Source organism: Lolium perenne, chromosome 2, assembly GCF_019359855.2.
Source record: "Lolium perenne isolate Kyuss_39 chromosome 2, Kyuss_2.0, whole genome shotgun sequence".
Classification (NCBI taxonomy): Eukaryota; Viridiplantae; Streptophyta; class Magnoliopsida; order Poales; family Poaceae; genus Lolium; species Lolium perenne.
The window spans coordinates 213,781,468-213,803,843 of NC_067245.2; positions in this window are offsets into that span (position 1 = coordinate 213,781,468).

The following is a 22,376-nucleotide window of genomic DNA, read 5'->3' on the forward strand; positions in this document are numbered from 1 at the left end:
GGCCGCGGGGTGAACAGTTCCAGAACCAGTTCCCCCATGCGCCTCTCACTCTCTCTCCTCCCTGAACTCGCCGGAACTCCTCCTCCTCGCCGGAGACGCCCCGTCTGCTCCCTCTCGGAGTTTTTGGGTGGATCGGGTGCCCCTCCTCCCTAGCTTTCATCTCCTCCAAGCGGCTCCTCCAATGGATGAGGGTACGACTCACAATCCCTAACCCTAGGTGTTGTGATTTATATGTGCTATTTTCTTGCTCGAGATGGTGTCTAGTTGTTCCAAATCGTGTGTAGTATACTCCATTTACATGCTATGAGGCCGATCTAGTTCTAGACAAGTTTTTGCTTGACATTTCTGCAATTTCGCAGGGCCGGATTATCCGCCCCCGCGCCAGCCGGATTATCCGGTCATGCCGGATTATCCGCCCCTCGGGGACACCGGATTATCCGGCCTGGAGCTATGTTGTTGTTGTTGTTGTCTTGATTCAATCTATCATGTCTAAACTTTTATCGACTCATAGTATGTTTCTAGAGTACATTACTGTATCAATGCATGACTTATGAGCATTATCTTCTCTTTGCTATCCATCTTTGTCTCTCACAGGTGGTTCTCGGAGGCGTGGTAGAGCTTCAAGGTCGAGCGATGAATTTGCACAGTCTGCTCCTCGCAAGTCCGCCACTCTAAGGCGGAAAGGCAAGGCAACTCGGGATAACTACAATACCATGGATAGTATCTCTTATGCAGCTATCCGGATGAAGAACTGGTATGAAGACATTGAGAGGGATCATGATATAGAGGACTGATACGTCTCCAACGTATCCATAATTTCTGATGTTCCATGCTTGTTTTATGACAATACTTACATGTTTTGCTCGCACTTTATAATGTTTTTATGCATTTTCCAGAACTAACCTATTAACAAGATGCCACAGTGCCAGTTCCTGTTTTCTGCTGTTTTTGGTTCCAGAAAGGCTGTTCGGGCAATATTCTCGGAATTGGACGAAATCAACGCCAAAGATCTTATTTTTCCCGGAAGGCTCCAGAACACCGAAGGGGAGTCGGAGGAGGGCCAGAGGGCCACCACACCATAAGGCGGCGCGGCCAGGCCTGGGCTCGCGCCAGCCTATGGTGAGGAGCCCCCAGGCGCCCCCTTGTGCCGCCTCTTCGCCTATTTAACCCCTTTCGACCTAAAAACGCAATACCAATTGACGAAACTCCAGAAAGACTCCAGGGGCGCCGCCGCCATCGCGAAACTCCAATTCGGGGGACAGAAGTCTCTGTTCCGGCACCCTGCCGGGACGGGGAAGTGCCCCCGGAAGCCATCTCCATCGACGCCACCGCCTCCATCATGCTCCGTGAGTAGTTCCCCCATGGACTACGGGTTCTAGCAGTAGCTAGTTGGTACTCTCTATCCCATGTACTTCAATACAATGATCTCATGAGCTGCCTTACATGATTGAGATCCATCTGATGTCATCGGTGTTGTGTTTGTTGGGATCCGATGGATGAAACATTATGATTAGTCTATCTATAAAGTTTGTGAAGTTATTGTTGCTGCAATCTTGTTATGCTTAATGCTTGTCACTAGGGCCCGAGTGGCATGATCTTAGATTTAAGCTCTATACTTATTGCTTAGATTGTATCTACAAGTTGTATGCACATGTCACTGTCCGGAACCAAAGGCCCCGAAGTGACAGAAATCGGGACAACCGGAGGGGATGGCGGTGATGTGAGGATCACATGTTTTCACGGAGTGTTAATGCTTTGCTCCGGTACTCTATTAAAAGGAGTACCTTAATATCCAGTAGATTCCCTTGAGGCCCGGCTGCCACCGGCTGGTAGGACAAAAGATGTTGTGCAAATTTCTCATTGCGAGCACGTACGACTATATATGGAAAACATGCCTACATAATTAATAATCTTGATGTTCTGTCTTAATGCTTTGAATCCTATCAATTGCCCAACTGTAATTTGTTCACCCAACACTTGTCACTTATTGGAGAGTTACCACTAGTGTAGATCGCTGGGAACCCCGGTCCATCACTCATCATCATATACTCGTTCTATATGTCATTGGAAGTAGTATCAACTATTTTCCGGTGCCATTGCTCCTGTGTTACTGTTACTGCTGCTGTGTTACTGTTACTATTGCTCTCATATTACTGATGCTTTCACATCACCCCTGTTACTAGTGCTTTTCCAGGTGCAGCTGAATTGACAACTCAGTTGTTAAGTCTTATAAGTACTAGATGGTACCCCGCGCGTTGCTGCGGAAATTATAGAAATAAATTTATTGAGCGTATAAACATATCAAAATTCACCTTAGGGTACAATAAGTACTCCCTCCAATCCATAATAAGTGTTGGTGTGCGATTTAATTTTTTCCAATTTTGAACTGAAATCTCCACACTTCTTATGGATCGGAGGAAGTATCATAATTAGGTATAAATTTGGCGCAAAATAATGGGTACATCTAGTCTGTTTCAACGGTAATTTAAACTGGCCATTAACATTTAATTGGAAATTAGTCATGCGAAAATAAATGGGAATGGATTTTCATATTTGAACAGGAAACACAAAGATGATCCAAAGATAACAAAAACTTCCTAATGTGACACTAATGATGGGACAAATACATTCATTTTATGAAACATGGTAGAAGAGCCAAGCACCAGCTTAAAATCATTAGTTAAACTAAGAAATAGCCACGGTTCATGTATCTGGTTCAGATAAAGCCATACGATCATCGTCATTGTCTAGAATGTGCATTTGAGCTTCCTTTGATTTAAGGGATCTTCAGAAGAAAGTTATGAAAGCATGTTCCTGAAAATACCACGAATTATTTTATTCTTTGAAACTCTGTTGTAACATAGTACAATTGTTCTTAATCTAGACTGGTAACAATTTTAAGTTGGTAAAATTAAGACATTGGAAAAGGAGTGGGTGTGACATGCCATGAAAAAAAAGTTACACCTGGTTTTTGTGCATGTAAAAATAATTTTAGCATCAAAAGGAACATACATACGTGGCTACCAACATTTACACAACTATTCACCACCATTATCTTGAACAGAGAATCATAATCAAAAAACACGTGCGAGCTGCATCAGTCAGTCTCACACTCACCCTCTTACTTTCATCCCCATGGAGATCGTGCCCTTTCTTTCTTACAACAACGGAGAATCCATGAGACACTGGAAAAGAACACCCAACCTTCAGCAAACCTTCAGCAAACGAAGCATCCGTGAGCTTTCTTCACAGGAATATTATTATGTGAAAGCAAAAAAAAAAAGGAAGAGAATGAAAGCTGACTGGAGATTATTGTATTGAGTATATCTTCTATAAAGCTGGTCGTTTGCTGAAGAAGAAAACACGCTTACCTTAAAAGGGGGCTTGTCAAATAACTTCAGAGAATAATGGTATACAAAAGCTTCAGCAGGTAAGTAGAATCTAAAGATATCGTCTCGTGTAGAAAGCCATGAATTACGACAGACTGGCGAACTGAATTCCAAACACGGTAGTTGCTAGCAATTGAATCCTTCTGCGCTATAACCAGCGAACAAAACCCAAATAAGTCAAACACATGTCAGTTTCCGCAAGATTGAAAACCCTGAAGAAGCCAATCAAATATGCAAAATTCTCCTCTCCAGATCACTCCCTATAACTGGCCCAAGCGCAAACCTTCTGGCAGTCCTGCACAAAGACAAACCAAGATCAGAAAGTGGATTAATACTTTAAGGCCAGACCGGCGTTGCTCGCCCTGCAGACTGCTCGGGACCTCAACGGGAAAAGTAGAGAGCTCATCAATTCTGGCGTGGGTGTAGGATTAGTTAGCCGTAGGTCGACTTCTCGCGCTGCTGTGGTGTATCGCCGCCATGACACCACAGCGAGATGACAATGTTCTGAGGAGAGGAAGATCTCTAGATGGACCGATGGAGGAGGCCAGATGACCAAATAGTGGTGCCGTGGTGGATGCGTGGCGCCGTGGTGAAAATATAGGCAAACCATGAAAGAGGTGACGGCCGTTCGCCTGCCATAATCATTCTCGGCCATTTAGGCAACATCCGCTCGCCTCCCCCCTAATCATGCTGACCCTTTCCTTTCTGTGGAATTGATTAAAGGAAACGCTCGCCTCGCTAATGAATGCTCACTGGCCTGGATCGTTTTGTTTTGTTTCCATGGATCTGTGGCTACGAAAGGATACTGGGAGGGAAGGCGGGGGGACAGACGACGCGCCACTGTGTACGCAAAGAAAAGAGACGACGCCTCCCCCCTAATCATGCTGACCCTTTCCTTTCTGTGGAATTGATTAAAGGAAACGCTCGCCTCGCTAATGAATGCTCACTGGCCTGGATCGTTTTGTTTTCTTTCCATGGATCTGTGGCTACGAAAGGATACTGGGAGGGAAGGCGGGGGGACATACGACGCGCCACTGTGTACGCAAAGAAAAGAGACGACGTGGCTGCATGAGGAGCCAGGAAAATCAAGTAATGGGGGACTCCTATTTAGAGATAGAAGATTCTTTACCTCCCCTTATGTCGAATCAATAAATTTGGGTTTTACTTCCCTCGAAGAGTGCCGCGATCCCCTATACTTGTGGGTTATCAAGACTGTTTTCTGGCGCCGTTGCCGGGGAGGCATAGCTCTACTCATAAGTTCACCTGGGGAGTACACTCTACCTCTCTCTCTATTTTTATTTTGTTTTATTTTGTTTTGCTTAGTTTACTTTTGTTTAGTTTATTTGTGCTTAGTTTATTTCTGTCTAGTATTATTTTGCTTAGTTTACTTTTCTCTAGTTTCTTTTTGTCTTGTTTTACTTTTCTCATATACCCAAAAATCCATAAAATTTTGAAAAACCTAAAAATTAAAAACTGTTGTTATGGGAGAACCCACAACTTATTTGGAGCTTATAGAATATTATAATAATTATAGAGAATCAAGAACTGGTAAAGTTATGAGTGCTGTGATAGAAAAATTGAACGCAATTGCTAAAATCTTGCTTAAACGCCATGATATAAACTGTTGCTCTCAACAGGACACTAAACATCTTAAATTTCAATGTGGCTTTAGTGAGGAAGTTTTAATTAAGAACTATAATTGGAATAACTATATTCATCTTGGGTTTGAATAGGTAGAACAATTTGTCATATTTATGGGAGCCTCTGAGATAGAATCCTTCATGGCTAAAAATTATAAAACTTGTGTTGTTTGTAAGGACCTTAAAGATTATGTCTCTTCTATCCTTAATTTTTGCAATGAAAGTTACACTGATAATCCTTATATCATTGATTATAAAGAGAGACTCATTAATGCACAAGAATGCACTCACAATTTGCAGGAACCTGTGGAAGAAGAAATTGATGAACCTGAAAGCTCATTGGATGAAAAAGAGGAGGAAATTGATGAACCTGAAAGCTCATTGGATGAAAAAGAAGAGGAGAGTGATGAACAAAAGGAGGAAGAATGGATTAGCTACCCATGCCAACCTTCTAATGAGAGTAACTCTTTATCTCTTACACTATTTGATTGTCCTCCATGCTTACCGAAAGAGGTTGAATGTTATGTTCCTGTGGATTCTCTTGAAATATTACCTATAAGTAAAACTTGTGAGAATAATTATGCTACTGTTATCTATGATAATCCATGCTACTTTGATAAATCTTATGATAATGCTTTGTTTGTGCCTGATGTCGAAATGCATGGCACTAAAGAGTTTTGCGTAGCAAATGTTTATGATAAAGCTCTAGATGATGATCCTATGTTACTTGATAATATTAATTGTACTACTAATGAAAATGGGATTGAGTTCTTGACTTTATCTATGAGTCCCATATCTCTTGAGATTGATCAATCATCTTGTTATATTATTGATAAAAGTGGGTTTGAAAGTTTTAATCTCACTATTTTTGAGCTTGATAAAAATTATGTGTTTATGGATCATGAGAAACATGCTTTATGTGATAGTTATATTATTGAGTTTGTTCATGAAGCTACTGAAAATTATTATGAGAGAGGAAAATATGGTTGTAGAAATTTGCATGGTACTAAAACACCTCTCTATACGCTGATAATTTTGAAGTTACTCTTGTTTTATCTTCCAATGCTTGTCACTTTGTTCTTCAAGAATTTATTTGTGTACAAGATTCCTATGCATAGGAAGTGGTTTAGACTTAAATGTGTTTTGAACTTGCCTTTTGATGCTCTCTTTTGCTTCAACTCTTATTTCTTGCGAGCTCATCATTAAAATTGCTGAGCCCATCTTAATGGCTATAAAGAAAGAACTTCTTGGGAGATAACCCATGTGTTTATTTTGCTACTGTTTTGTTGTGTCTTGGAAGTTGTTACTACTGTAGCAACCTCTCCTTATCTTTATTTTATTGCAATGTTGTGCCAAGTGAAGCCTCTAATCGAAGGTTGATGCTAGATTTGGATTTCTGCGCAGAAACAGATTTCTATCTGTCACGAATCTGGGCTGTTTTCTCTGTAGGTAACTCAGAAAAATATGCCAATTTTCGTGCGTGTTCCTCAGATACGTACGCAACTTTCATTAGTTTTGAGTTTTCTGATTTGAGCAACGGAAGTACCTCTTTAAAATTCGTCTTTACTGGCTGTTCTACACGTGGAGAGCTGTAGCTAATGTTTTATTGAGTTCTTGCAATGTGTCACTACAGGACTAAAAGTGGCTTCAAGTTTTTTGAGTACTAACCCCTCTAATGAAGTTTATGAGAAGTTTGGTGTGAAGGAAGTTTTCAAGGGTCAAGAGAGGAGGATGATATATGATCGAGAAGAGTGAAAAGTCTAAGCTTGGGGATGCCCCCGTGGTTCATCCCTGCATATTTCAAGAAGACTCAAGCGTCTAAGCTTGGGGATGCCCAAGGCATCCCCTTCTTCATCAACTTATCAGGTTTCTTCTATTGAAACTATATTTTTATTCGGTCACATCATATGTGCTTTACTTGGAGCGTCTGTGTGTTTTTATTTTTGTTTTTGTTTGAATAAATTCGGATCCTAGCAATCCTTGTTTGGGAGAAAGACACGCTCCGCTTTTTCATATGAACACTTGTTCTTCGTTTTACTTTTAATGTTCAATGATAAAAGTTGGAAGCTACAATACTTATGGTTATTTGGTTGGAAAAAGAAAATGCCTCATATTGTCTTGGATAATTTGACACTTGGCATTTGTTTTGAGCTCTCAAGTAGATCATGATTAAGTTCTTAAACCATGTAGTTTAAACCTATTAGTGGATAACTACCGTAGAGCTTGTTAAAATTGGTTTGCATTATTGGTCTCTCTTAAGGTCTAGATATTTTCTGGTAAAAGTGTTTGAGCAACAAGGAAGACAGTGTAGAGTATTATAATGCTTGCAATATGTTCTTATGTAAGTTTTGTCAGCATCGGTTCATACTTGTGTTTGCTTCAAATAGCCTTGCTAGCCTAAGCCTTGTATCGAGAGGGAATACTTCTCATGCATCCAAAATCCTTGAGCCAACCATTATGCCATTTGTGTCCACCATACCTACCTACTACATGGTATTTCTCCGCCATTCCAAAGTAAATTGCTTGAGTGCTACCTTTAAACAATTCAAAATTTATTACCTCTGATTTGTGTCAATGTTTTATAGCTCATGAGGAAGTATGTGGTGTTTATATTTCAATCTTGTTGGGCAACTTTCACCAATGGACTAGTGGCTTCAGCCGCTTATCCAATAATTTTGCAAAAAGAGCTGGCAATGGGATTCCCAGTCCCAAATTAATTAACCAAAATAGACACTCCTCCATGGTATGTGATTGTTGGATGGCACCCGAAGGATTCGGTTAGCCATGGCTTGAGAAAGCAAAGGTGGTGAGGAGTGTCATCATAATAAAACTAAAACAAAAGGGCACTCCTTCATGGTATGAGATTGTTGGTAGGCACCCGAGGATTCGGTTAGCCATGGTTTGTGAAAGAAAGGTTGGAAGGAGTGCCACCCAAAAATAAAATAAAATGGGAGCCGCTCTTTGAAGGTTTGTCTGGCAAGGGGGTTAGAGTGCCCACTACCATTCGTTGACAACAACAAACACCTCTCAAAACTTTACTTTTATGCTCCCTTTATGTTTTCAAAACCAAAGCTCTAGCACAAATATAGCAATCAATGCTTCCCTCTGCGACGGGCCTTTCTTTTACTTTATGTTGAGTCAGTTTACCTACTTCCTTCCATCTTAGAAGCAAACACTTGTGTCAACTGTGCATTGATTCTTACATACTTGCTTATTTGCATTCATCATATTACTTTATGTTGACAATTATCCATGAGATATGCATGTTGAAAGTTGAAAGCAATCGCTGAAACTTATATCTTCCTTTGTGTTGCTTCGATGCCTTTACTTTGAATCTATTGCTTTATGAGTTAACTCTTGTGCAGGACTTTTGATGCTTGTCTTGAAAGTACTCTTCATGAAAAGTTTTGCTATATGTTATCTATTTGTTAGCAACTATAAATCATTGCCTTGAGTCACTTCATTCATTTCATATGCTTTGTAATAGTATGATCAAGGTTATGTAAGTAGCATGTCACTACAGAAATTATTCTTTTTATCGTTTACCTACTCGAGGACGAGTAGGAACTAAGCTTGGGGATGCTGATACGTCTCCAACATATCCATAATTTCTGATGTTTCATGCTTGTTTTATGACAATACTTACATGTTTTGCTCGCACTTTATAATATTTTTATGCGTTTTCCGGAACTAACCTATTAACAAGATGCCACAGTGCCAGTTCCTGTTTTTTGCTGTTTTTGGTTCCAGAAAGGCTGTTCGGGCAATATTCTCGGAATTGGACGAAATCAACGCCAAAGATCTTATTTTTCCCGGAAGGCTCCAGAACACCGAAGGGGAGTCGGAGGAGGGCCAGAGGGCCACCACACCATAAGGCGGCGCGGCCAGGCCTGGGCCCGCGCCAGCCAATGGTGAGGAGCCCCCAGGCGCCCCCTTGCGCCACCTCTTCGCCTATTTAACCCCTTTCGACCTAAAAATGCGATACCAATTGACGAAACTCCAGAAAGACTCCAGGGGCGCCGCCGCCATCGCGAAACTCCAATTCGGGGGACAGAAGTCTCTGTTCCGGCACCCTGCCGGGACGGGGAAGTGCCCCCGGAAGCCATCTCCATCGACGCCACCGCCTCCATCATGCTCCGTGAGTAGTTCCCCCATGGACTACGGGTTCTAGCAGTAGCTAGTTGGTACTCTCTATCCCATGTACTTCAATACAATGATCTCATGAGCTGCCTTACATGATTGAGATCCATCTGATGTAATCGGTGTTGTGTTTGTTGGGATCCGATGGATGATACATTATGATTAGTCTATCTATAAAGTTTGTGAAGTTATTGTTGCTGCAATCTTGTTATGCTTAATGCTTGTCACTAGGACCCGAGTGGCATGATCTTAGATTTAAGCTCTATACTTATTGCTTAGATTGTATCTACAAGTTGTATGCACATGTCACTGTCCGGAACGAAAGACCCCGAAGTGACAGAAATCGGGACAACCGGAGGGGATGGCGGTGATGTGAGGATCACATGTTTTCACGGAGTGTTAATGCTTTGCTCCGGTACTCTATTAAAAGGAGTACCTTAATATCCAGTAGATTCCCTTGAGGCCCGGCTGCCACCGGCTGGTAGGACAAAAGATGTTGTGCAAGTTTCTCATTGCGAGCACGTACGACTATATATGGAAAACATGCCTACATAATTAATAATCTTGATATTCTATCTTAATGCTTTGAATCCTATCAATTGCCCAACTGTAATTTGTTCACCCAACACTTGTCACTTATTGGAGAGTTACCACTAGTGTAGATCGCTGGGAACCCCGGTCCATCACTCATCATCATATACTTGTTCTATATGTCATTGGAAGTAGTATCAACTATTTTCTGGTGCCATTGCTCCTGTGTTACTGTTACTGCTGCTGTGTTACTATTACTATTGCTCTCATATTACTGCTGCTTTCACATCACCCCTGTTACTAGTGCTTTTCCAGGTGCAGCTGAATTGATAACTCAGTTGTTAAGGCTTATAAGTATTCTTTACCTCCCCTTGTGTCGAATCAATAAATTTGGGTTTTACTTCCCTCGAAGACTGCCGCGATCCCCTATACTTGTGGGTTATCAAGCACACGTGCTTCTGGTGCCTGGAGCAGGAGTACATCTCCAAGGATATATTTGAGCCTATGAGGAAAGTGAGACCTATGCAAGCAATCAATGTGGATCTTCTAGCTGTGAACAATAACTTTGAGGATGCTATTTGGGTCACTGGAAGGATGGGGTTACAGGATCTTATGAAGATACAGTGCGACTACTCACCTGAGTTGATCAAGCAGTTCTTTGCTACCCTTGCCTTTAAGAAGGATGAAGAACACACTATGGAGTGGATGACTGGCTCCACCCATTGTCAGGCTACCTTGCGCTGATTTGCTTCGGTTCTTGGTGTTCCCATGGGAGGTAGTCACCGCATTCATGGCCCCCAGAAGACGAATAAGGTGGTACTTTTTGATCTCTATGATGTGTCTGGAACGGTTGGTACTACCAAGGGGCTTCTCCCTATCTATAGTCAGCTGGTCCGCTTCTTTCGAGCCACCATTGCTCCAAGTGGTGGAAACAATGATGCTATCGGTGGAGTTCTTGTGGACCATTCGCATCTTGGCTTTCAGTGTGCTCGTGATAGTGACGAGGAATTGGATTTCTCTCTTGATATCATGGACTTCATCTTCAATGAGATTCATGATGCCATGGTCTCTAAGACCACTATTCCCTATGCCCCATATATTTAGCTTCTCATCAACAACACTGTTAATCTTACTGAAGACTTGGGTAGATTCCCCACTGATACGTCTGATACGTCTCAAACGTATCTATAATTTCTTATGTTTCATGCTAGTTTTATGACAATACTCACATGTTTTATATACACTTTACATCATTTATACGCATTTTCAGGCACTAACCTATTAACGAGGTGCCGAAGCGCCAGTTCATGTTTTGTGATGTTTTTGGTTTCAGAAATCCTACAAAGGAAATATTCTCGGAATTGGACGAAACCAACGCCCAGGGTCTTATTTTTCCACGGAGCTTCCAGAAGACCGAAGAGGATACAAAGTGGGGCCACGAGGCACCGACACCATAGGGCGGCGCGGCCAGCATGGGGCCCGCGCCGGCCTATGGGGTGGGGCCCCTGCGCCGCCTCCGACTCTGCCCTTCCGCCTACTTATACTCTCCGTCGCGAAAACCCTATTACCGAGAGCCACGATATGGAAAAAGTTCCTGAGACGCCGCCGCCGCCAATCCCATCTCGGGGGATTCAGGAGATCGCCTCCGGCACCCTGCCGGAGAGGGGAATCATCTCCCGGAGGACTCTACATCACCATGATCGCCTCTGGACTGATGTGTGAGTAGTTCATCCTTGGACTATGGGTCCATAGCAGTAGCTAGATGGTTGTCTTCTCCTCATTGTGCTATCATGTTAGATCTTGTGAGCTGCCTATCATGATCAAGATCATCTATTTGTAATGCTACATGTTGTGTTTGTTGGGATCCGATGAATATGGAATACTATGTCAAGTTGATTATCAATCTATCATATATGTGTTGTTTATGATCTTGCATACTCTCCGTTGCTAGTAGAGGCTCTGGCCAAGTTGATACTTGTGACTCCAAGAGGGAGTATTTATGCTCGATAGTGGGTTCATGCCTCCATTGAATCTGGGACAGTGACAGAAGGTTCTAAGGTTGTGGATGTGCTGTTGCCACTAGGGATAAAACATCAATGCTTTGTCTAAGAATATTTGTGTTGATTACATTACACACCATACTTAATGCAATTGTCTGTTGTTTGCAACTTAATACTGGAAGGGGTGCGGATGCTAACCCGAAGGTGGACTTTTTAGGCATAGATGCATGCTGGATAGCGGTCTATGTACTTTGTCATAATGCTATTGTATGTGCATTGTTATGCCCTCTTTATTTGTCAATTGCCCAACTGTATTTTGTTCACCCAACATGCTATTTATTATTGGAGAGACACCACTAGTGAACTGTGGACCCCGGTCCATTGTTTTACATCTGAATACAATCTACTGCAATCATTGTTCTCTACTGTTCTTCGCAAACAAACATCATTTTCCACACCATACATTTAATCCTTTGTTTACAGCAAGCCGGTGAGATTGACAACCCCACTGTTAAGTTGGGGCAAAGTATTTTGATTGTGTTGTGCAGGTTCCACGTTGGCGCCGGAATCCCTGGTGTTGCGCCGCACTACACTCCGTCACCAACAACCTTCACGTGGCCCTTGACTCCTACTGGTTCGATAACGTTGGTTTCTTACTGAGGGAAAACTTGCTGCTGTACGCATCACACCTTCCTCTTGGGGTTCCCAACGGACGTGTGCTTCACGCGTTATCAAGCTCTTTTTCTGGCGCCGTTGCCGGGGAGATCAAGACACGCTGCAAGGGGAGTCTCCCACATCCAATCTCTTTAGTTTGTTTTTGTCTTGCTTTATTTTACTTTATTTACTGCTTTGTTTGCTTTCTCTATATCAAAAATACAAAAAAATTAGTTACTTACTTTACTTTATTTACTGTCTTGTTTGCGTTCTCTATATTAAAAACACAAAAAAAATTAGTTACTTGCATTTACTTTATTTACCTTTTGATTATTTCATCATGCTTCCTCCTAAGTTCACTCTGAAAGATATACCGGTAGGGCATGGATCCATCATTGGAAGAGATAATATAGAAGAATTTTTCACTCATGTTAGTATAGTTGAAGATTTTGAAGATAGACACTTGGTAGAACTTGCTCCTACTTATGAAATTGCTACTGCCTCTTTAGTACACATGTTGGAAGCTAGATTTGTTAATCTCAACCCTATAATGCAACATATGTTTCTTACATTCTATGATATGGAAGAAGGAGAAAAGAAAGATTTTGTTTTAGAAACCCTTCTTAAAGAATTCGGTGATTTAGCTAGAGAAGCTAGAAAAGTCTTTATTAAACATAAGATGCTTGACTTTTATACCAATTTTGCAAATACCCTTGAAAAGATGGAAAAACATAGACGAAAGTACACTAATAAAGTTAATTGTGAGGGGGAGATTAAAGTACCAATACCTTGTAAGTTCTTAGGAATGCACGAGGCACTAGAAAAGAATTTTGATTGGATTGTTCCTGAAAATTTATTTGAGGAGGATAGTAAGCCTAAATTAATGAAAGAGGAGCCTCTGAAACCTACATAGATAAGATACAATGCATTGTTTAGAAAGCTCCCAATTCCTCTGTTGATGCTTCATCTCTTGATAATACTTGATACACACTTTCTGCGCCTAGCTGAAAGGCGTTAAAGAAAAGCGCTTATGGGAGACAACCCATTATTTTACTACAGCAATTTTGTTTTATATTTGAGTCTTGGAAGTTGTTACTACTATAGCAACCTCTCCTTATCTTAATTTTATTGCATTGTTGTTCCAAGTAAAGTCTTTGATAGTAAGGTTGATACTAGATTTGGATTACTGCGCAGAATTAGATTTCTTGCTGTCACGAATTTGAGGAGCCCCCTCTGTAGGTAACTCAGAAAATCTGCCAATTTACGCGAGTGATCCTCAGATATGTACGCAACTTTCATTAAATTTGAGCATTTTCATCTGAGCAAGGTAAGCGCCTCTAAAAAATTCGTCTTTACGGACTGTTCTGTTTTGACAGATTCTGCCTTTTATTTCGCATTGCCTGTTTTGCTATGTTGGATGGATTTCTTTGTTCCATTAACTTTCAGTAGCTTTGTAAAATGTCCAGAAGTGTTAATAATGATCATGTCACCTCTGAATATGTGAATTTTTGATTATGCACTAACCCTCTAATGAGTTTGTTTTGAGTTTGGTGTGGAGAAAGTTTTCAAGGGTTAAGAGAGGAGGATGATACAATATGATCAAGAAGAGTGAAAAGTCTAAGCTTGGGGATGCCCCCGTAGTTCATCCCTGCATATTTCAAGAAGACTCATGCATGTAAGCTTGGGGATGCCCAAGGCATCCCCTTCTTCATCGACAACTTATCAGGTCACCTCTAGTGAAACTATATTTTTATTCCGTCACATCTTATGTGCTTTACTTGAAGCGTCTGTATGTTTTTATTTTTGTTTTTGTTTGAATAAAATAGGATCGTAGCATTCTTTGAGTGGGATAGAGACACGCTCCGCTGTTGCATATGAACACTGGTGTTCTTAGCTTTACTTTTAATGTTCATGGCGAAGGTTGAAACTGCTTCGTTCATTGTTACATGGTTGGAAACAGAAAATGCTTCATGTGGTAATTGGTATATTGTCTTGAATAATTTGATACTTGGCAATTGTTTTGCTCAAATAGATCATGTTTAAGCTCTTGCATCATGTACTTTGCACCTATTAATGAAGAACTACCATAGAGCTTGTTGAAATTTGGTTTGCATGATTGGTCTCTCTAAAGTCTAGATATTTTCTGGTGAGGTGTTTGAACAACAAGGAAGACAGTGTAGAGTCTTATAATGCTTGCAATATGTTCTTATGTAAGTTTTGTTGTACCGGTTCATACTTGTGTTTGCTTCAAACAACCTTGCTAGCCAAAACCTTGTACTGAGAGGGAATTCTTCTCGTGCATCCAAAACCTTGAGCCAACAACCATGCCATTTGTGTCCACCATACCTACCTACTATTGTGGTAAAGAATATGTAGTTTATGTATCTTATTTCTTATAAGTTGCTTGTTGAGCGGTAACCATGTTTCTGGGGACGCCATCAACTATTACACCTTTGTTGAATATCATGTGAGTTGCTATGCATGTTCATCTTGTCTGAAGTAAGGGTGATTTATCATGATCAAATGATTTGAGTATGCATATTGTTAGAGAAGAACACTGGGCCGCCAACCAAAGCCATGTATCATGGTAGAAGTTTCAGTTTGGACATCAATCCTCAATCTCTTATGAGAATATTATCTGTTGTTGAATGCTTATGCATTAAAGAGGAGTCCATTATCTGTTTTCTATGTTGTCCCAGTATGGATGTCCTAAGTTGAGATGTATCAAAAAATGAGAAATCAAATGCGATCTATCTCCTTGGACCTTTGTACAGGCGGCATAGAGGTACCCCTTTGTGACACTTGGTTGAAACATATGTTATGCAATGATAATCCATGTAAATCCAAGCTAATCAGGACAAGGTGCGAGCACTATTGGTATTCTATGCATGAGGCTTGCAACTTATAGGATGTCTTATGCATAACACATATGAATTATTACTACCGTTGACAAAATTGTTTCTATGTTTTCAAAATAAAAGCTCTAGCACAAAATAGCAATCCATGCTTCCCTCTGTGAAGGGCCATTCTTTTACTTTATGATGAGTCAGTTTACCTACTTATTTCTATCTTAGAAGCAAACACTTGTGTTAACTGTGTGCATTGATTCCTACATACTTGCTTATTTGCATTCATCATACACTACTAGGAAAAGGCCTAGCCATAAGATGGGTGTTAGTGGCGCACCAGGAGGGCAGTGCGCCACTACTACTTAGCAGTGGCGCACCGGAAAGTGGTGGGCCATTATTAAAAATGTAGTAGTGGCGCACCTCTCCTGCGGTGCGCCACCACTAAGTTTGACCATGGGTTTGACCCAGCCTTATACATAGCAATGGCGCACCGTGCAGAGGTGCGCCACAGCTATTTTTGTAGCAGTGGCGCACCTCTACATGGTGCGCCATTACTATGTAAAGGGGAGGATGGACATGTTTGGGCATCACTTAGTAGTGGCGCACCATGCTTGGTGCGCCACTGCTAAGTGGTGCCCAAACATTTCCACCCCCCCCTGTGGATCGCCTTTTCGAGTTTGGAAAAAATAAAAGAAATAGATAGAAAATTCAAAAAAATAAATCCTTTGAAATGCCCATGTAATATGTCATCTAGGTTTAGTGAAAATTGAGAAAAATGAATTTTGATATATTATGCAAAATGGCGTCATCTTTCGGTAAAACGGGTTTTCTGGTTGCATACGACCTCCGATGAAAAACTTTTTTATATCAAAATCGATCTACGCGAAATTTCCTATTCGAATTCAACGCCTACGGCCGTTTGGAGAAAAAATGGATTCGTCAAATTCAAAACAGAAACAGGACTTTTTTCAGGTTTTAGATTTTGGGCAAAAAATAGAAAAAAAATAGCGGTGGCGCACCCATGCCTTGGTGCGCCACTGCTAAGCTTCCCGCCCACGAATTTCAAAATGGGATTCAAAATGGCAGGAGCCGGCCACTTACCCCCTCCTCCCTCCTCCCTCCTCCCTTCTCCTGCTCTCATTCTCCCCTCCTCCTCCTGCTCTCCTCCTTTCACTCCGGCGACCTCCTCCTCTACTCTCCTCCTTTCACTCCGGCGACCTCCTCCTCTACTCTCCTCCTTTCACTCCGGCGACCTCCTCCTCTACTCTCCTCCTTTCACTCCGGCGACCTCCTCCTCTCCTCTCCTCCTTTCACTCCGGCGACCTCCTCCACTATGTCGAGCTCCGGTGACCTTACTTTCCGGCGAGCTCCTCCACTATGGTGACCTCCGGTGATCTTACTCTCCGACGACCCTCCGGCGACCCTCTAGCCTCCATTACCTCTGGCCTTCGTCCTCTTGTTCATCCTCTCCTACATCCTCCATCTCCTCACCTCTCTTCACCTCTCCTCACCTCTCCTACCTCCCTCATCCATCATCACCGGCGGCTAGGCTAAGAAAAATGAGAATGAACATTGCACAAATAATTCTAGCAACAAGAACGAGAAAAAATAACGAGCAAAAAAAATTCGAAAAAAAAAGTGCCAGATCCAGATCCAGATCCCGATCCAGATCTAGAAATTTCAAATTTTAGTAGTGGCGCACCTTGTTTCTATCCAGTGGCGCACCTCAGACATTTAGGAGTGGCGCACCATGAAGCTAGTAGTGGCGCACTACCTGGTGCGCCACTGCTAAGCCAAATAGCAATGGCGCACCACTAGTGCGCCACTACTAAAAGTTAGCAGTGGCGTGATAACAGTGGCGCACCACTAGTGAGCCACTGATGGGTATAAGTGGTGCGCCACTGATTGCCTTTTTCCTAGTAGTGATATTACTTTGTGTTGACAATTATCCATGAGATATACATGTTGAAGTTGAAAGCAACAGCTGAAACTTATATCTTCCTTTGTGTTGTTTCAAAACTTTCTACTAAGAATTTATTGCTTTATGAGTTAACTCCTATGCAAGTCTTATTGATGCTTGTCTTGAAAGTACTATTCATGAAAAGTCTTTGCTATATGATTCAGTTGTTTAGTCATTGTCTTTACCATTGCTTCGAATCACTTCATTCATCTCATATGCTTTACAATAGTATTGATCAAGATTATGATAGCATGTCACTTCAGAAATTATCCTTGTTATCGTTTACCTACTCGAGGGCGAGTAGGAACTAAGCTTGGGGATGCTTGATACGTCTCAAACGTATCTATAATTTCTTATGTTCCATGCTAGTTTTATGACAATACTCACATGTTTTATATACACTTTACATCATTTATACGCATTTTCCGGCACTAACCTATTAACGAGATGCCGAAGCGCCAGTTCCTGTTTTGTGCTGTTTTTGGTTTCAGAAATCCTACAAAGGAAATATTCTCGGAATTGGACGAAACCAACGCCCAGGGTCTTATTTTTCCACGGAGCTTCCAGAAGACCGAAGAGGATACGAAGTGGGGCCACGAGGCGCCGACACCATAGGGCGGCGCGGCCAGCATGGGGCCTGCGCTGGCCTATGGGGTGGGGCCCCTGCGCCGCCTCCGACTCTGCCCTTCCGCCTACTTATACTCTCCGTCGCGAAAACCCTATTACCGAGAGCCACGATACGGAAAAAGTTCCAGCGACGCCGCCGCCGCCAATCCCATCTCGGGGGATTCAGGAGATCGCCTCCGGCACCCTGCCGGAGAGGGGAATCATCTCCCGGAGGACTCTACATCACCATGATCGCCTCCGGACTGATGTGTGAGTAGTTCATCCTTGGACTATGGGTCCATAGCAGTAGCTAGATGGTTGTCTTCTCCTCATTGTGCTATCATGTTAGATCTTGTGAGCTGCCTATCATGATCAAGATCATCTATTTGTAATGCTACATGTTGTGTTTGTTGGGATCCGATGAATATGGAATACTATGTCAAGTTGATTATCAATCTATCATATATGTGTTGTTTATGATCTTGCATACTCTCCGTTGCTAGTAGAGGCTCTGGCCAAGTTGATACTTGTGACTCCAAGAGGGAGTATTTATGCTCGATAGTGGGTTCATGCCTCCATTGAATCTGGGACAGTGACAGAAAGTTCTAAGGTTGTGGATGTGCTGTTGCCACTAGGGATAAAACATCAATGCTTTGTCTAAGGATATTTGTGTTGATTACATTACACACCATACTTAATGCAATTGTCTGTTTTTGCAACTTAATACTGGAAGGGGTGCGGATGCTAACCCGAAGGTGGACTTTTTAGGCATAGATGCATGCTGGATAGCGGTCTATGTACTTTGTCGTAATGCCCTAAGTAAATCTCATATTACTCATCATGATATGTATGTGCATTGTTATGCACTCTTTATTTGTCAATTGCCTAACTGTAATTTGTTCACCCAACATGCTATTTCTTATTGGAGAGACACCACTAGTGAACTGTGGACCCCGGTCCATTCTTTTACATCTGAATACAATCTACTGCAATCATTGTTCTCTACTGTTCTTCGCAAACAAAAATCATTTTCCACATCATACATTTAATCCTTTGTTTACAACAAGCCGGTGAGATTGACAACCTCACTGCTAAGTTGGGGCAAAGTATTTTGATTGTGTTGTGCAGGTTCCACGTTGGCGCCGGAATCCCTGGTGTTGCGCCGCACTACACTCCGCCACCAACAACCTTCACGTGGCCCTTGACTCCTACTGGTTCGATAACCTTGGTTTCTTACAGAGGGAAAACTTGCTACTGTACGCATCACACCTTCTTCTTGGGGTTCCCAACGGACGTGTGCTTCACGCGTTATCAACGTCCATTTTGCATCACTAGTTTATATCATAATTTACTGTTTTTCATTGATATATTTCATATTTAGAGATGATACCTATGTTATTTCACCTGTTTTGCATGTTTCATGATTATTGGAGAATTACTCACCGGAGTCAGGATTCTGCTGGAAAAAGCACCATCAGGATACAATATTTCTGAAGATCAACAATTGACGGAAAATATACCGAAGCTCTTATTTTCTCAGAAGACAGAGCCAGCCAAAAGGGGAGGCCGAGGAGGGCTGCCATGGGCCCTCCCCATACGCCGGCGCGGCCACCAGGCCAGGCGCGCCGCCACGTGGGGAGGGGGCCCACGACCCCCCTCGGCCATCTCCCTTTCACGTACTTCATCTACCCAAAACCCTAAGGTGCGGAGGACGATCGGGAATAGACACAGCCGCCTCTGCGGGGCGGAAAACACCAGAGAGAAAAGAGCTCTCCGGCAGGCTGAAATCTACCGGGGAAATTCCCTCCCGGAGGGGGAAATCGTCGCCATCGTCACCGTCATCGAGCTGGACTTCATTGGGATCATCATCATCATCATCATCTCCACCACCGACACCGTCATCTCCACCGCTGCACCTCGTCTCCGCTGTAACATCTAGGGTTGAATCTTGATTATTTCATAGGGGAAACTCTCCCGGTGTTGATTACTCCTTGTTATTGATGCTATTGAGTGAAACCATTGAACCAAGGGGTTTATGTTCAGATTGTTATTCATCTTCATATCACCTCTGATCATGTTCCATATGATTTCTTGTGAGTAGTTCGTTTAGTTCTTGAGGAGATGGGTGAAGTCTAAATGTTAGTAGTGAACTATGTTGAGTAATATTTAATGGTTTGATATTTAAGTTGTGGTGTTATTCTTCTAGTGGTGTCATGTGAACGTCGACTACATGATACTTCACCTTTATGGGCCTAGGGGAATGCATCTTGTATTCGTTTGCTAATTGTGGGGTTGCCGGAGTGACAGCAACCTGAACCCCTGTTGGTATATCGATGCATGAGGGATAGCACGATCTCAGAGTTTAAGGCAATGGTTAGATTTATCTTAATTACTTTCTTGTATTTGCGGATGCTTGCAAGGGATTTAATCACAAGTATGTATTAGTCCTAGGAAGGGCGGTGCATTAGCATAGGTTCACCCACACAACACTTATCAAAACAATGAAGATTAATCAACTATATGAAGCGAAAGCACTAGACTAAATTCCCGTGTGTCCTCAAGAACGTTTGGTCATCATAAGTAAACAAACCGGCTTGTCCTTTGTGCTAAAAAGGATTGGGCCACTCGCAGCAATTATTACTCTCGCATTTTACTTACTTGTATTTTATTTATCTGCTATATCAAAACCCCCTGAATACTTGTCTGTGAGCATTTACAGTGAATCCTTCATCGAAACTGCTTGTCAACACCTTCTGCTCCTTGTTGGGTTCGACACTATTATTTATCGAAAGTACTACGATACACCCCCTATACTTGTGGGTCATCAAGACTATTTTCTGGCGCCATTGCCGGGGAGTGAAGCGCTATTGGTAAGTGGAATTGGTAAGGAAAACTTTTACTGTACGTGTTGTTTTTATTTCTGCCTGCTGCTATAATTCATTATGGAGAGATCTGCTCTTGAATTCCTATTTGGAAAATCTACTACAACTGCAAAGGTAGTGGATGAGGTGCCAGGTGAGAAAGAGGTTCCATATAAAATACCTATGAAAATTATTGAACGTGTTGTGGATAACCGCTATGAAGGGGATGGAACTGTCCATCCTGGAGACCATTTACTGTTTTTACATGAATTATGCGGGTTATTCAAGTGTCCAGGTATTTCTATGGATGAAGTTAGGAAGAAAATATTCTCTATGTCGCTGTCTGGTAAAGCGGCGCATTTGTATAAACTGCTGAAGGATGGGCATTCTCTTGATTGGAAGGATATTGTGCCTCTATTTTATTCTAAATTCTATCCTCCAAGTGAAATTCATAAAGACCGAAACCGCATATATAATTTCTGGCCTCATGATGGAGAGAGTATTGCCCAAGCATGGGGGAGATTGAAATCTTTAATGCTCAAATGCCCCATTCATGAGCTTCCTGGTAATATCATCATTGATAATTTCTATGCAAGACTTTCTTTTCAATATAAAACCTTACTGGATACTACTTGTTCTGGATCATTCACACACAACAAAGAAGAGTTTAAATGGGACCTTCTTGATCAGATTCAGGAGAATACTGAAGGATGGGAGAACGACAAAGATAGAGAGTCAGGTATAAATTATGATTATGAATGCACTGAAACTTTTATGGATACTAATAAATTTCGTAATATGAGTGCTACTTATGGTCTTGACTCTCAAGTTGTTGCAAACTTTTATAAAGCTTTTGCCTCTCATTTTGAATTGCCTAGGAAGAATTTTAATAAGTATCATGAACCCTATAAAGATAAAACCGATTCACCTATAGGTAAATGTATTGAAGTTAAAACTGTTGATCACATTCTTCCTGAAGCTTATATTGAGAAAACCCCTTTTCCTGCTAAAATGAAGGAGTATTCCGTTATAACTAGTGTGGTTAACAAAAGTGCAAAGAAACCTATTGAACCTGAGGAACAAATAAATGTTGAACCTTCTGTTGCAATAGTTAAAGACCTTTTGACTGAAAATGTAGACGATGGTCACATCAGTTTCTGTGAAGATGCTTCTAATATTGTTTCACATCCTTGTAAATCTTGGAAAGCCAGTGTTCCTATGCTCTCTGTTAGAATTGGTGATCATTGTTATTATGGTTTATGCGATATTGGTGCAAGTATTAGTGCCATTCCTCATGAGCTTTACAAGGAAATCATGCATGAAATTGGTTCTTGTGAACTTGAAGATATTGATGTGGTTATTCGGCTAGCTAATAGAGAAACTATCTCTCCTATTGGTATTGTTCGAGATGTGGAAGTTCTATGTGGTAAGATTAAATATCCTGCTGACTTTTTGGTACTTGGTTCTGCTGCTAGTAAGACTTGTCCTATCATTTTTGGTAGACCTTTTCTAAATACTTGTGGAGCTATTATAGATTGCAAGAAAGAGAAAATTGTGACTAAATTTGCTGGTGAATCTTATGAGTTTAATTTCTCTAAATTTGCCAAAGTTCCTCCTGAAGATGAATTGCCTAATAATGATTTTAGAGTTGAACAGCTTGCATCTATTGCTCTTGCTCCTAATAATCCTTTGCGGCAACATTTGGAGGATCATGAGAGTGAAGCCTTTAGGGAAGAAAGGAACAAG